At 39.2% G+C, this 14,032-nt stretch overlaps 1 protein-coding gene across 1 annotated transcript in view; it reads left to right on the top strand.

Annotated features, from left to right (window-relative positions):
- The first annotated feature begins 12,298 nt into the window (after window positions 1-12,298).
- The window catches only part of znf469 (zinc finger protein 469), a 61,874-nt gene continuing 60,140 nt past the window's right edge, over window positions 12,299-14,032 (top strand). The window contains exon 1 of the mRNA XM_085411877.1: window positions 12,299-12,446. The gene's annotated coding sequence lies outside the window, so the exon portion shown is untranslated. The remainder of the gene's footprint in view (window positions 12,447-14,032) is intronic.

Raw genomic sequence — 14,032 nt, forward strand, 5'->3', positions numbered from 1 at the left:
AAAGTTGAAATGCCCAGATAAACACTTTTTTCTGATCCCTGTAAAAAGTGACATGTGAGTTTGACCTAGTGTAACAGTGTTCATTCAAAGATGAAACCAACACATTGCTGAAGTTTAAAGGTCAGCATTTCAAAACATCATGAGTCCCTATACATATATTACTTGGGAGACTACACCAGGCTTGGCTGCATTGAGTTTCAGCTCCAACGAGGTTCCCAGAGTTCATCGAACTAAAAAAAACAAAATCTTAGTCTTGTAACTTACTTTTCTTAAAATTTACTGTGTAAATTGACCTGAAACGCATTTTCAAATAATCACCAGCTGACTATTTCAACTGAGGCAACAGGTCACAACAACACAAGTCACTGTCCTCATGAGAACGAACATGCAATCTTTCATTTAGTTTTTACATATGAACACAAAAGTGACAAAACAAAGCAAAAATGAAAACCTGATGGGAGAGACTTCAAACTGATCACCACAATGATTCTACTGTAGAAACATGTACAGGTAGGGCTATAATGCTTCAAGCCTGACAGCTTACTTTTCTACTTACTGCTTTGCTTTTGTTACTCATTGAAGTTCAGAGTATGGCTGCAGGCCTGGAGTCTGCATGCACTCAACATTCTTTGCTGGCTTTGTTTTACTATACAGTTGTTTCTGTCCTGGACACGGTTTGGCATTTTACCACTGGGTTCATGTCAGTTTGTGCATTAAAAATATCATTAATGTCCATATCCACTCCTCAAAAGCTGTAGACCACTACACTATTCTCCTCCTCACAGCACAAGAACAGATATCAGCTGACTGCTGGATGAAACGCACAGGAAAAAAAAACATGTTTACTATTTCTATCTGTGCAGAGAGCTGAAGAATTTTGTAGCCCAAGTAACGACATAGTTGTAACTTTAATTTAAATACTGTATTTAGTACAGTATTGCGCTACTTTGTAATGTGGTTGGCTCTGTTGTAGACTATCGACCTGTCCAGACTACACCTTGCTTTTCACCCAGTAACAGCTGGGATAGGTGTCAGCCCTCCTCCCCAACCTGAATTGGGCAAACACAAGAAAATGGGCTGATGGATGGATGGTTGTTTTAGTTCTGTGGCTTCACACATTACATATGCATTCATAGCAGTGTCTAAAATAGATTTATTATCTTTAGCCCTCAAGCCTAGAAGACTTTTACTGGCTTCAAGTTTAAGAATTAATTTATGTTTTGTCTTTGAGAGTCAACCAAGTGACACTTTACTTGTGAGTCAGTAAGGTTTTGAGATTTTGTCATCTTAAAAATATCAGTTTTTTTCGTAACCAATGCATTATGACTACATTTCTCGTTTCCTATGTAAACTCCATATATACCACTTGCAGTGTCAGTTTTCATCTGGGGTTTTTTTTTCTGTCATCCATCTTCTTGTATGACAAGATATCAGCAATACTATCAGTGTCAAGCTAGGACTTGTTGAGGTCTTCCCTAAACTACACTTTGTCACTCCATATTCCTTAGAGAAGTGAGCTCATAACCCATTTATACATTCTCAGTAAGAGAGGTCAATTGTACTATCGACACAGTAGAATTTTAATATAGCAGAGTTTAAATTTTAATAAAGGACTCATCAGGGTCTAAACAAATAATCAGATATCATGTTCCTCCTGTGAATGTGGACAAACTGTTCAGTTTTGTGAGCCTGTGTAACTTGTAGTATCAGATTCTGGTTCTCTGACAGCAGGAACACCTGCTGTAGCCCATCTGCTTCAAGTTTTGTTGTATTGTCTGTTCAGAGATGCTCTTCTGTATACCTTAATTGTAGCGAGTGATTATTTGAGTTATTATTTCAGCTGGAAGTAGTCTAATCATTTACTTTAGACTTCAGCAAGGCATAGTTATTTAGAGATATTTTCTCGTTTTTAGGTGGTTTAAACTTCACCAGGTCATCGTGCCTAAAGACATTAAATTTGTGATTGGCTAATTATATATTTGTGTTGGCAAGCAATTAAACAGGTGTGCTTAAGTGGCTGGTTTAGGTACAGTATAAACACTTGAAAAAAATGATGTTTTTTTCTATTAAAAGGCTATACAAATGGGGAAAAAAACCCCATGATAAACTAAAATGACTGAACAACACTACAATGTGGTGTTTATGAGAATTTCTGTTGCTTCAATCTAAGGCGACTTAAGGAATTTTTTCTTAATCTTAAACCAGTAATCTAAGTCCAACTGAAGAAAAACGTCCTTTTGGTTTTATGATGCATCAAAAAATGTTATATAGCAACACTTACTGCAAATAAGATTATTCGCTAAAAAAAAAAGTACTTTTCATGTCCTATCATTATGGGACTAAAACACTGTGATGGCAGTAGGTTAAACATATTTTCTGACACCTTATCAGTAATCCGTCTGTGTAGGTTTTTCAGTCATCCAGGTCGTGGTCATCTTAAGTGGCTTGGAAAAAAAGCAACTGGACTCTTTGAAGTTTCGTGAAGATGTTTCTTCTTGGATGTTTCGTCTTCATCAAACTTCAAAAAGTCCAGTTGCTTTCTTTCCAAGCCACTTAGTCCTTATATTTATATGAATGATTAAAATGACCCGTATAAAAAAAGAGCTGCTTCACACAAATAAACCCAAATTTCAATCATTTCTGTATCGTCATATGTTCACTGAATTGTGCCTTCACCAGAGCTCTTATTATATAATCCTACATGGTTCTGCGGAACCTCTGCTCATCTGTAATATGTTCACAGTGCATGCCGATGGGCCTTTGATCTGCCTCCCCTTCTGGGCCTCTTCTAAAGGAGGACCCTTCTTAAGCTCATGCTGCCTGGATATATCTAGTTGGATATCCTCCAGGTGTGATGAAGAGTGGCCCTCATTATGTTACTGCATCTGTATGTCAATATGTTACTTCAGGTAAGCTATGGCACTCGTATGGCCCTCTGTTGTTCAGCTGAACGCATCCATGAGCACTGGTGCACTGCAGGTCCAGTACTATCTACCTCTGTAGGCCCCCAGTCCTAAGGAATGCCAATGACTGCCAGCTCCAGACAGCTTTTAAGATTTTAACTGATGTATTTCACTACAAAGGCAGATATCTGTGCCATATGCTAAACTGTGGAAAGTGCATGCTCAGACATCTAAGACTACTATTATCAGGGTTTGGATATTTGCCTAAAGCATATCTTAATGACGATGACATGTGTAAGATGTATTTAGCTGTGTTGATAGATGGTTGCACAAAGTATCTGTCAAGTGATATAAGGAAGAAGATGTTTATATGGTGAGAGCACTGTAGCACAGATTTTAAAAATATGCAGTGACTTATCTCACATATCGCCATTTCACTATATATATGTGTGAAAATTTCTTTGGAGTGTGTGATCCAGGGGGTAAAGGACAGTAAAATATGGTGTTGACTTTACTCTGTTATGCTCTTGTCGTGCGTCTCAGTTAGAGGAGGTTGGCTTGACTCTCTTGTTTTGGATAATTGTACGCTGCCGAGGTCTGTGGTCCCCTTCTCTGTCTCCATGTGGCCTAGGCTGCAAGAGCCATATTTAGGTTGCATGTCCTCTTCATCCTGTCCTGTCTCATCCCCATCCTGTCTTACACACCCCCAGAGCGCAGCAGGGGGCAGATAAGAGACAGCAAGTCATCCAAAGACGAAACTGTAGGTACATTAGGAAACTCTCCTGGGTTATTACAAGATTTGTGCTGACATCACAGGAGTGTTCAGAATTTTTATTTTGAATGGGTTTTTTTGTTGTTGTTTTTTTTGTGAACGTCAAGTTGTTTGGCTGCATAAACGTTTTTAGGGAATTTATGTAACCAAAAATATTTCAAACCATCCAAAACTAGGTTTCTGAGTTTATATGTCTCCTGTAGTGCTATCCTGAGCTATACTTTTTTTTTAGTATTTCCTCACGGTATGCTTGTGAAAAATAAATATAAATATAATAAACATAAACTATTACACTTAAAGGTTTTGTTGCTAGCCAACAGCTCTTTAAGGGTTACTCCTATACTATAATCTGGGGTCATTTTTTCCCCTTGTTTTTGCTGGCGTATTCATGGCAACAACATAAAAGGAACACTACTCTTCCGGCAAAGCACACTGGCAGCAGCAGCTAATTTTATTTAAAGGTACAGAAAATGAAACAGCCCATTTGGAAAAGGGCTAAAACCAGGGATATACAGGCATGCTAGAATGAACAATTTGTGCTATATTTTGAAGTGAAACTTGACAGACTTTCTGGGGACATGTGAGACCTACATTAACTCTTTAAGAAGGGGTGTAATTAATGGTAATTTTAAGCAAATATGAGAAGAGGCCGTACGTTGCACTCAAGTTGCACCATCTAAAAGAAGAAAGGCCTATGAAATTTGTCTTAGTTTCCACAATGTGGTAGTGACTGTTTGACATTACAGATTTATGGATGTCCTGAAGATTCATTTAATGGCAGGTTTTCAAAATACAGGCTGTGTGAATAAACTTACTACATCAGTATCAGTGTCTACAATGTTGTAACTTTAGTGGTGATTATAAACTTTCGTGGATGTCCACAAAAGACAACAGTGATGGATGATCGCAGAATCATTTCCATGGGGAAGAGAAACCCCTTCACAACAGCCAACCATGTTAACAAAACTCTCCAGGAGGCAGGCGTATCTGTCACGGTTCTGGGTCAGTTTCGAACCAGTATTTTGAGTTTTGATGGTTAGTTTATTTTTGAATGATTGTTGTGGTTTTGGGCGCTATGGGTATTATTATTATAATGATGATTATTATTAGAATTCTATGTTTCTGTTTATTCATGTTTAAGGATTTGTTCTCAGTTGTATCTCACGTCTAGTTTAGTTCAGTTCAGGTTCCATGTGTCATTCTCTGTCTGTCTGTCTCTCAGTGTCAGGTCTGCGTCTTTGTGTAGTGTTCTTGTTTCCTGTTTTATTGTGAAGGTCTGCGTCTCATGTGAGAGTGTGTGTTTAGTTTTACCTCTGTCTCGTCTTGTTGATTATTCCCAGCTGTGTCCACCACCTGTGTGTAATTCCCCTGTGTTTCTCTGTGTGTATTTAAGTTGTGTCCTCTGTCATTGTAGTTGCTGGTCCGTCTGTGTATTCACCATGTTTCATCCATGTGTTCCCTGCTGTCTACCATCGTCTGCCTCTGCTCGCCCTCCTTCATGTTCTGGTTTCTGCGCTGTAGTTTAATTGTTTTCCAGTATAGTTTAGTTTGTCTTCATTTGCCGTTTTCCCTTTGCCGTTTAGTCAATAAACCACCTTCACGACTACCTGTGCTTGGATCCTCCTTCTTTTCTTCCACACGGCTCTTCTCACTCGCCGTGACAGTATCGATATCCAAGTTTACCATAAAGAGACGACTTCTTGAAAGGAAATACAACTGGTTCACTGCAAGCCACTCATAAGCCTCAAGAATTGAAAGGCTAGATTGAACTTTGCTAAAAAAAAAAAAATTTAAAAATGAAAAAGCCAGCAGAGTTTAGGAAAAAAACATTCTTTGGCCATCGTTCTACTGGAACGATGGAATGAAAAAGTATGGAGAAGGAATGGAACAGTTCATAATCTAAAGCATACCACATCATCTGTAAAACATAGTTGAGGCAGTGTGATGGGCATGCATGGCTGCCAGTAGCACTGGGACAGTAGTGTTTATTGACGTTGTGACAAAGGACTGAAGCAGGTGAATGAATTCGGAGGTGTTCAGAGACACACTGTCTGCTCAAATCCAGCTAATTAGAATATATAAGAATTTTCTTGAATATTCTTGAATGGCCAAGTGAGTCACCTGATCTTCCCGATTAAGCATGTGTTTTGCTTGTTGAAGACTAAACATTGGACAGAAAGGCTCACAAATGAACAGCAACTGAAAGCCATTGCAGTAAAAGGCCTGGCAGATAAAAAGGAGGTAAACCAGCATCTGGTGATGTCCATGAATTCAAGACTTCAGGCTGTCATTGCCAGCAAAGAGTTTTCAACCAAGTATTAGAAATGAACATCTTATTTTCATTTATTTAATCACTTTTGAGACCTTGAAATGAAGGGACTGTGTTAAAAAATCCTTCACTTCCTCAAATTTTGATGCAATTCTTTTGTTCAACCAACTGAATTAAAGCTAAAAGTCTGAGCTTCCAGCTTTAATTCAGTCAACTGCATCTGAGTTGTGGTAATGTAGAAATTTAGATAATTTAGAAAAAAAGTTGTCTCTCCCCAAATATTGATGCACTTAACTGTATAAATTATACATTGTTTTACTAATTGTGTCTCAGCTGATAAAAGACAATAAGAATTAAATACAGAGTCCACAGGAGAGAGTAATGATGCGCTGATTCAGTCTTTCCGGTTCCAAAACAATACTGAAAGCTTAGCTTTGAGCATCCATTGATACCAAGTGTCAGTACCAAGTATGTCATATCAGAGCACTTGGTATTGACAATAACTGCTAATCATCGAGTGTTCTATGCAATCAAAACATGCAATTATTGTTTTTATTAAATGGTCCTCCTTAGTCTTTGCAATCAGAGAACAAAGAAAATAATCATTCTAACTGACAATTATCAAGCATGTTTTACATAAAACAGTCAGTCAGTCAGTCCCTTTTTAAAATAAAGGTTAGGAAGGGGGTTGGAGTTTGGGTTATTACCTGTTAGACCTCAGAGTGTTAAATTTATGAGCTTTGTTACTCATTTTGAGAAGGAGGCTTATAGTTGTGATAATCTCCTTATATACGTTCACTAGTCTCCTTCTCGGTGCTAGAGTCATTCGGTTAATTTATTCTTTCTCTGCTGTCAGTCTCAATGTGCTCTTCACACTCATACATGTAAATGTGAGGCATGTGCAGTGAAACTAACAAGACAAGTAAAGTGAGACGGCATTAATGTAACTGAAGGAAACATGCAATAAAAGCTTACAAGTGTAGAAAGTAAAGTAGCTTTTACACCAATCACAACGAGAGTGATAGCCGAGAAGAGAGGGAAACACCATCAGCTGATTTCAGCCATGTCAGCTCACTTGGATTCTTGCCACAGATACCTTATCATTTTTGTAGGCATAATAAAGATTCATTATCAGAAACATTGTTGTATATATCCCAAATTTAAATAGTGAACATGATTAATGTATTTTCTTTCATCCGGTTGTCTCTTACTTAGCAGTGCGCGCTGAAGATTCACTGAAGCTGGATCTGTCTTTGCCTTTGATGAAAAGCTTGAGGATATGTAGTATATCTTTCCAGAAGAACAACATTTTAGCTTAAGGGGAGTGACTGCTTGGAGAAGGAGCTCGTAATATTTATTATTACAATTAAACATTTATTGTTACTATGACTGAAATCAATATCTATCTATCTATCTATCTATCTATCTCTCTATCTCTCTATCTCTCTATCTCTCTCTCTCTCTCTCTCTCTCTCTCTCTATATATATATATATATATATATATATATATATATATATATCTCTAGTGTGTGTGTGTGTACCCTTATGGAGCTGATAGTGGGGTCATGTATTTCTCTCAATCCTATACCTGCATCAGCTCGCATACCTGTCTCCTGCGGCAAATAAAAGTAGGAGCAGGTGTTATAGCACACAAAGCCACATGGAAGAACTTTTGATTTCTCTGGCTCAGTCTCTCCTTTTTCTTTTCGTTCACTCACACATATGCACCCCCTACGCAAACACTTCTTCACCTTCTCTTTGCCTTTCAGTTTAATCATCCAGTGAAAAATTTATGACTGCTGGGCTTGGATTCCAGTCATTATCAGCTGAAGTCACCCATGTAGTCAGATGCATTCTTTTTTTTAGACAGCTACTTTTCAGTTTGCTCTACCTATAGACAACCTACAGGGACTTGTTGTAATTCATCATTCTGTCCAGTTCTTCTTTTCCTTTCTCTGAGCTAGACATCGACCTGGTTTTATAGAGTTTTACTGGAATATGCTTATCTGATAGTGCTATAGCTTTAAGAAACTTTTATCAATAAAAGTACCTGTCTGTCATTTTTGATAATAATAAGACTTAGAAGAATAACAAAACAGGTGTTATTAAAAATAATGGGAGAGATCCTACCAAATAAGTACACAATCTATATACAGTGAAAAATTGAAGAGCCTGATATTATGTAGGGTTTTGGTGAAAATTCCTCTGCAAATGATCCAGAAATGTTATAAAAAAATTAAAATCTCTTTCTCAAACCTGGCTCATTTTTTGTATTGATTTCAGTTCACTTACACATTTACAGGAATCTGTTGCCTTCCTGTGCTGTTATACGGTAAACCATCACTGATGATGACTAACCATTTCTGGTCATTGTGAAGTTTTCCAAACCTCAAGTCTGTGAAATAAAACCCCTCTGTTTTCCTTGTGTTCCAATCATCCGGTATATATTCCATTTTTGCCTCATGTAGATGACCATAAGCTCTTGTCTTAACTGGAATTGTAATGGTGAATTTCCAGTATTTGTCTTTGTGAACAGATTTTGTCATACTATTGCTTAAATCTGGGATTCCAGTATGCAGTAAATCATAATTAAGATATTGTGATAATGCAAAATCTCAGGTTAGGGCTCAATCCTAATCTAGGATAATGTTTTTGATAGCTATAACATACATATTACATATGTTTCTCAAGATACTGATACTTTCAGGGTCAATCAAATTTTGAAAATTTGGTGAAGAGACGCATGAGAATACAAGTTGAACAGCAGCCACCCCAGGAAGTTTACTTGGCTCACTGGATAGAAATGTAAGTTTATCTATTGGTCTAATATTTCTAATATCTTACAAAATTGATAATAGACCACTAAATTTGGAAAAGGGTAAAATGTTCATACTTATGGTTTCCTGAACAAGTGCTCTAGTAATGACATTGACATTATCAGCTATTATCAAATTTGAACAGACATTAATGGTTCTCCTAACTTCCTGGTAATTCCCTGACATTTAGTCAAGAACCACCTAGAAGATGGTAATTGTGGATGACAATGTACCAGTAGTTTATTTTAAACATTTAGAAACCGTGATGACCTCTGTGCTGAATACACTAGCAGATGTTAAGATCCCAGTAACATGGCTAAACAGTGATCAAAACACTAATACTAAATAATCCCTTAATTATCACATTTAGGTTAGACCCTGGAGAGCTGTCCAGGGTCTAACCTGGCTCTCGCCTTACGATAGCTGGGCTAGACTCCAGCCCGCCCCTGACCCTGACAAGGATAAGCGGAAGATGATGGATGGATGGATGGATTGATTTGGAGCACGTTGGCCAGAGAATCAGGAATATCACTGACGACACATACCATCTGCCCTATTATTAGGTACACTTGTTTTACTGATTTTCCCGCATAACCATCTCTAGTTTATATAGAATGGTATGAAAAAGAGAAACTATGCAGTGAGCGGCAGTTTACTTAACTAAAATCTTGTTGATGCAGGAGATCAGAGGAGAATGGGCAGACTGCTGAGAGCTGATATGGAGGCAACAGAAAGTCAAATAACCAATTGTTAGAATCAAAGGTTTGCAGAAGAGATTCTCCAAATGAACAATACAGTATGTCAGCTGAGAAAAGGAAACTGAGTTTATAATTCCCACATGCTTACCAAAACTGGACAAAAAAAAAGATTAGAAAAATATTTCCTGGTTGGATGACAGTCCATTTCTGCTCTAACTTTTGGATGGTACAGTCCGAATTTGGTGAAAACCCAACATGAAAGCATGTTTCCATCATGGCTTGTAGGTTGCTGCTGGTGGTGTAATGATGTGGGGGGTATTTTATGGGCATACTTTGGGCCCTTCATACCAATTTACCATTGTTTAGACATCTTTACCATATAAAATAAGACATAATGATTAAAGTAGTGTACATGGTAAAAACTAGACAAAAGCGATCATGCAGAGGTGAATGTTAAGCTTCATTTAAAATGTATCAATAATGTCCACGGATCTCAAGTGCATTAGAAGCCTGTTCCACAGCTTGGAAGCCACAATCTCAAAACCACAATCCTCTGAGATACCGCCAGCAAACACTGATCAGCTGATGACCTATGAACTGTTGACCTGTAAACATATAAACCAAATATAACAAAAAAAGATATTTATTTGTCAATAAAAAATATTGCCCTGTGAATAAAATCTCTGCAGAATTTGTATCAGTGGCAAAGACATTTAAAACAAGACGTGCTGGTTTAACATCTGTATACAGATACAGAACAGAAACCTGTGTGTAAAAATCAGCACACAAAGTTCCCACGCGCAGTTTGATGACAGAGTTAAACAATCACACAAAACCACAGAGACTGCCAAATGCAGGCACAAACTGTAGATGCAGGCATTTGGGATAGTGACCTAAATATGTGAACAGTTGTTAGGTCTTAACACATTTTGGGCCACTGACATAATTTGACCCTTCTGCTGAAATCGTCCAATGACAGAAAGAGAAATGGGAATGTTGTAAACCAGACAAACAGGAACTGGGGGAGTGAGGGATGACCAGCAGAGAAGGAAGCTGTTCCAGATTCTCAACGATTACATAGTGACTCATAGGTCAAGGCTTGTAAATAGGATTTTTTTTCATGATTGGAGAGCTGACTCACACGCTACTTTGATTTTAAGTAGTGCTCCCTGGGAGTGGGGGGGAAGAGTGACGCATGGGATCGTAAAGCAGTTATCTTTGGAGTCAGGGGAGGTTTGTGGGGATGTGGCTGATGATCATTGTGGTGTATCACAATTGAGCAGCTGAAGCTGGAGCCAAGCTGGTATTTAGGATCGTGATGATGACTCAGAATCGTAATGCGGGTGTTGAAAATCTCTCATCTGCTGCACGGCTGGGTTATATTGTGAAAGCTGTTGTCAGCACTGCTCTGGCTTATCTCTTGATCAGGTTACAAGATGACTGGAGAGCTGGAGTGAATATACGCTCCTCCTTTTGACCCTTTCTAAGTTACATGCAGTAATAAAGATTGTTATGGTTACATCACAGACCACAACAAAGAGAAGAGACGGACTGCCACCGTTATAATAATTAACAAACAATATCATGAGAATAGGCTAAAATGAATGAAAAGAAGCAAAATGAGGTATGAGTGTTCGTGCATATATGTGGCACATGTTTTAGATGAAAAACTGAACGATAATACAGAGTAAGATGGTGCTGAGTGCATGGTGAGGAGCACGTATAGGCTCGCTGGTCCACGTGTAGACAGACAGAGGTTAACCGGTAGATAATAACCTTGTTGGACACCAGCCAGGTGCTCTGGATTACAGCCAATCATACTTGGCTCCACCTAGAGGAAACCCTGCAGCACATACAAAACACACAGCCCCGGGTCAAAAAGGTTCTTGTGAATTTGAGACAGCCCACTAACGGATTCTTACTGAAGTGTGTCAGTCAATTTCGATTTTAGCTACATCTCCTTTCTTTCTCCCAGTAGGTCCCAGTAATTCTGTTATTAAACTTGCATGCCTGCCTCTCAAAAAGCACCATGCATCCCTCAAATTTTGGAAAGATGATGTTAGGGTCATTAAAGCTGTAAAGTGCATCTGTGCGAGTGTCTTGCAGGTATGGAAGCCATATTATTCACTGTCACATGCAGTCACCAACCAACCATAAACATTTAAACATTTCCTATTAAATGCCTTCAGCCAAGTATAGATTTATAGAATCAGTTTAACAGTTCTGAAACCAGATGACAGTTGAAACAGTATGGAAAGCAAACTCCAACTGGATTCCATCTTTTGGCTTAGAGTAAGCTCTGTACTGCACACATATATGTACACACACACTTCAGTAAAAGCAGGTGTGTTTCCTTCATCACACAGCTGCACACCAGGGTAAGTGCGAGGTAAAGCACACGCTGTGAGTGTGGTGCATGAGTGTGAGAGCAGGAGGCAGACGGAGAAAGAATTCAGACAAATTTAGATAAACAGTGACAGGCAACAGCAGGGAGAAGAAGAACTTGTGAGTGGCAGAAGCAGAAAGAGAAAGGAAGCAGGATTTTTTTTTTTTTTTTTTTTTTGAAAGAGCAAGCGATTTGCTGATTGGCAGGACTTTAAGAGGGAAAAGTAGTTTTTAGGAAAACCTTTAAAAACTGCTAGGAAAAAGGAACAGAACAAAAAGGAGCTCAGTAAAAAGAAATCGGTGGAAACAGCACAGTGGTGAGAAAGTTTAAAACATTTTGGTGGAGTAAAGTGTTCTGATCTTTTCTCTCCTGAGGGCGTTTTTTTGGAAGCCTTTCTCATCAGTCTGGGCAGGACTCATTTGTCCCTCTAACCTTCCCATCCCTCCTCTTTTTTCCCTCTGCCTTAGTTCACCGTGACTAGCGCCACGCGATGACTGGAGGTTGAGGAGTAAGTGAGGGAAAGGGAGAGCAAGATCAAGGAGAGGAGAGACTGACACACACCTCATACATTGGAGTTTGGAGTCACTGTGCAGCCCAGAAAGGTGAGCGGAGGAGAGAATGTCTTACCTAATGTTGAGCTTTCCCAGTGTGTGTCTGCATGTGTGTGCATGTGTTTTCGTGTGTCTATATGTAAACACAGGTATCATTATGGTAGAACTGGGACTGTGAAAGCCATGTCATGCAGTGGACTGGGTGGAATTTTCTTTGAATCCACCTTAGCCTCAGAGAAGACACGTATTTATATTTGAGTATGTAAACCACTCTTGTGTTAGTCATCAGACTTTGAAGTGGCTGTGGCACCTTTTTCCTCCCTTAGATTAGAGTTTGGTGTGTGTGTGTGAATCACCAGGTGAAGCAGGTCAAAAGACAATGGAGGAAAGTCGCTGCAGCGGGGTGCACGTGTGCTGCGAGTGCCTTTGTTTTGTTTTGATTCAGTTTGAACTTTGGTTTATGAAAGATCAAACAAAAAACTTGTCCTGCTTCAGCAGTGGACAGCTAGTAAAAGAGTCAAGACCTCATCTGGTCACAATATGGTTTGCATGAACATTTTGCTGCCACATAATAAAATAAATTAAGCATTTCTTTTAAGTTTTGTATGTTTACAGGACATCAGCTGTTATGTTAGCAATGAGAAGCAGAAAACAGCTGCAACAGACTAATATTACAAGAGTCTGTGTAGACTTTGTAAGTGTGCGTTATCTTTTTTGAACACCAAAAAGTAGCAGAGAAGAAGCTACAGCGGTGATCCTGCCTATACCTGTTTGCTGTAATACTGTTTACACATTGCTTCTACATGCTCCACATTTAGACTTAAGTATTTCTTTTTTCTTCTGCCTCTCATTCACCTTCCGATTGATTCATCTCTGTGTTGTGGTTATCTTGATTTGCTTTTAGCCCACCGGTGACAGCTCAGAGCTAAGAGCTTCCAGGGTGTGGCGAGGAACCTAATGGTGGGGTTAAGGTAGAGCAGAGAGAGAGAGGTCACAGGAATGTTTGGGGTTTTTTTTTTTCGCTCACTACTTCCACAGTGAATATACCCAGCCCCCAACTTACATGCCTCCAACCAACCTGTGTTTCCTTGGCTTGCACTGAGCCCTCCACTTCCCCTCCCTTTCATCCCCACACCCACTTTATCCTCCCCTGCTCCGCAAGTGGAACCTGCTCGGTCATGCCAGTCTACCTCCCTGTGCCAGCCTGACTACCACACTCATTTGAAAGGTGGAAAACTCATCCTCACTGCTGCCAGGTGTGGCATTCCCCCTGTAAGTGTAATGCTGTATTTTGCCAGGTGTGCCATCATGATGTCTGAGTGAAGGAGACAGTTATACTTTGGGTCCTGGTCGGCGAACGCTTTGTTTCAGCAGTGAACAACATAACTCCAAAAATGCTGATCCAATATTTTGTTGCGATATGTGTACTTATTACATATTTGCTGTCCACTGCTGTCAGCGCTGTCAATTATTGCCTTAGGTTACTTTGCTCCACTTCCAAGGGAAATTGTGCGTCTATGTGTGTGTTCTGTAAGGCAGACTGAGCAGCAGCAAGGCTATAAACTTTGCAATTATGAGTTCATAAAATGTGCTATGTGTTCTGTGCATGCAAGTGTGTTTTCTAATGCTTCTGAAGT

This window comes from Rhamphochromis longiceps, linkage group LG7 (assembly GCF_057381845.1).
Source record: "Rhamphochromis longiceps isolate RC_006_pf linkage group LG7, R_longiceps_female_GT1.1, whole genome shotgun sequence".
Lineage (NCBI taxonomy): Eukaryota > Metazoa > Chordata > Actinopteri > Cichliformes > Cichlidae > Rhamphochromis > Rhamphochromis longiceps.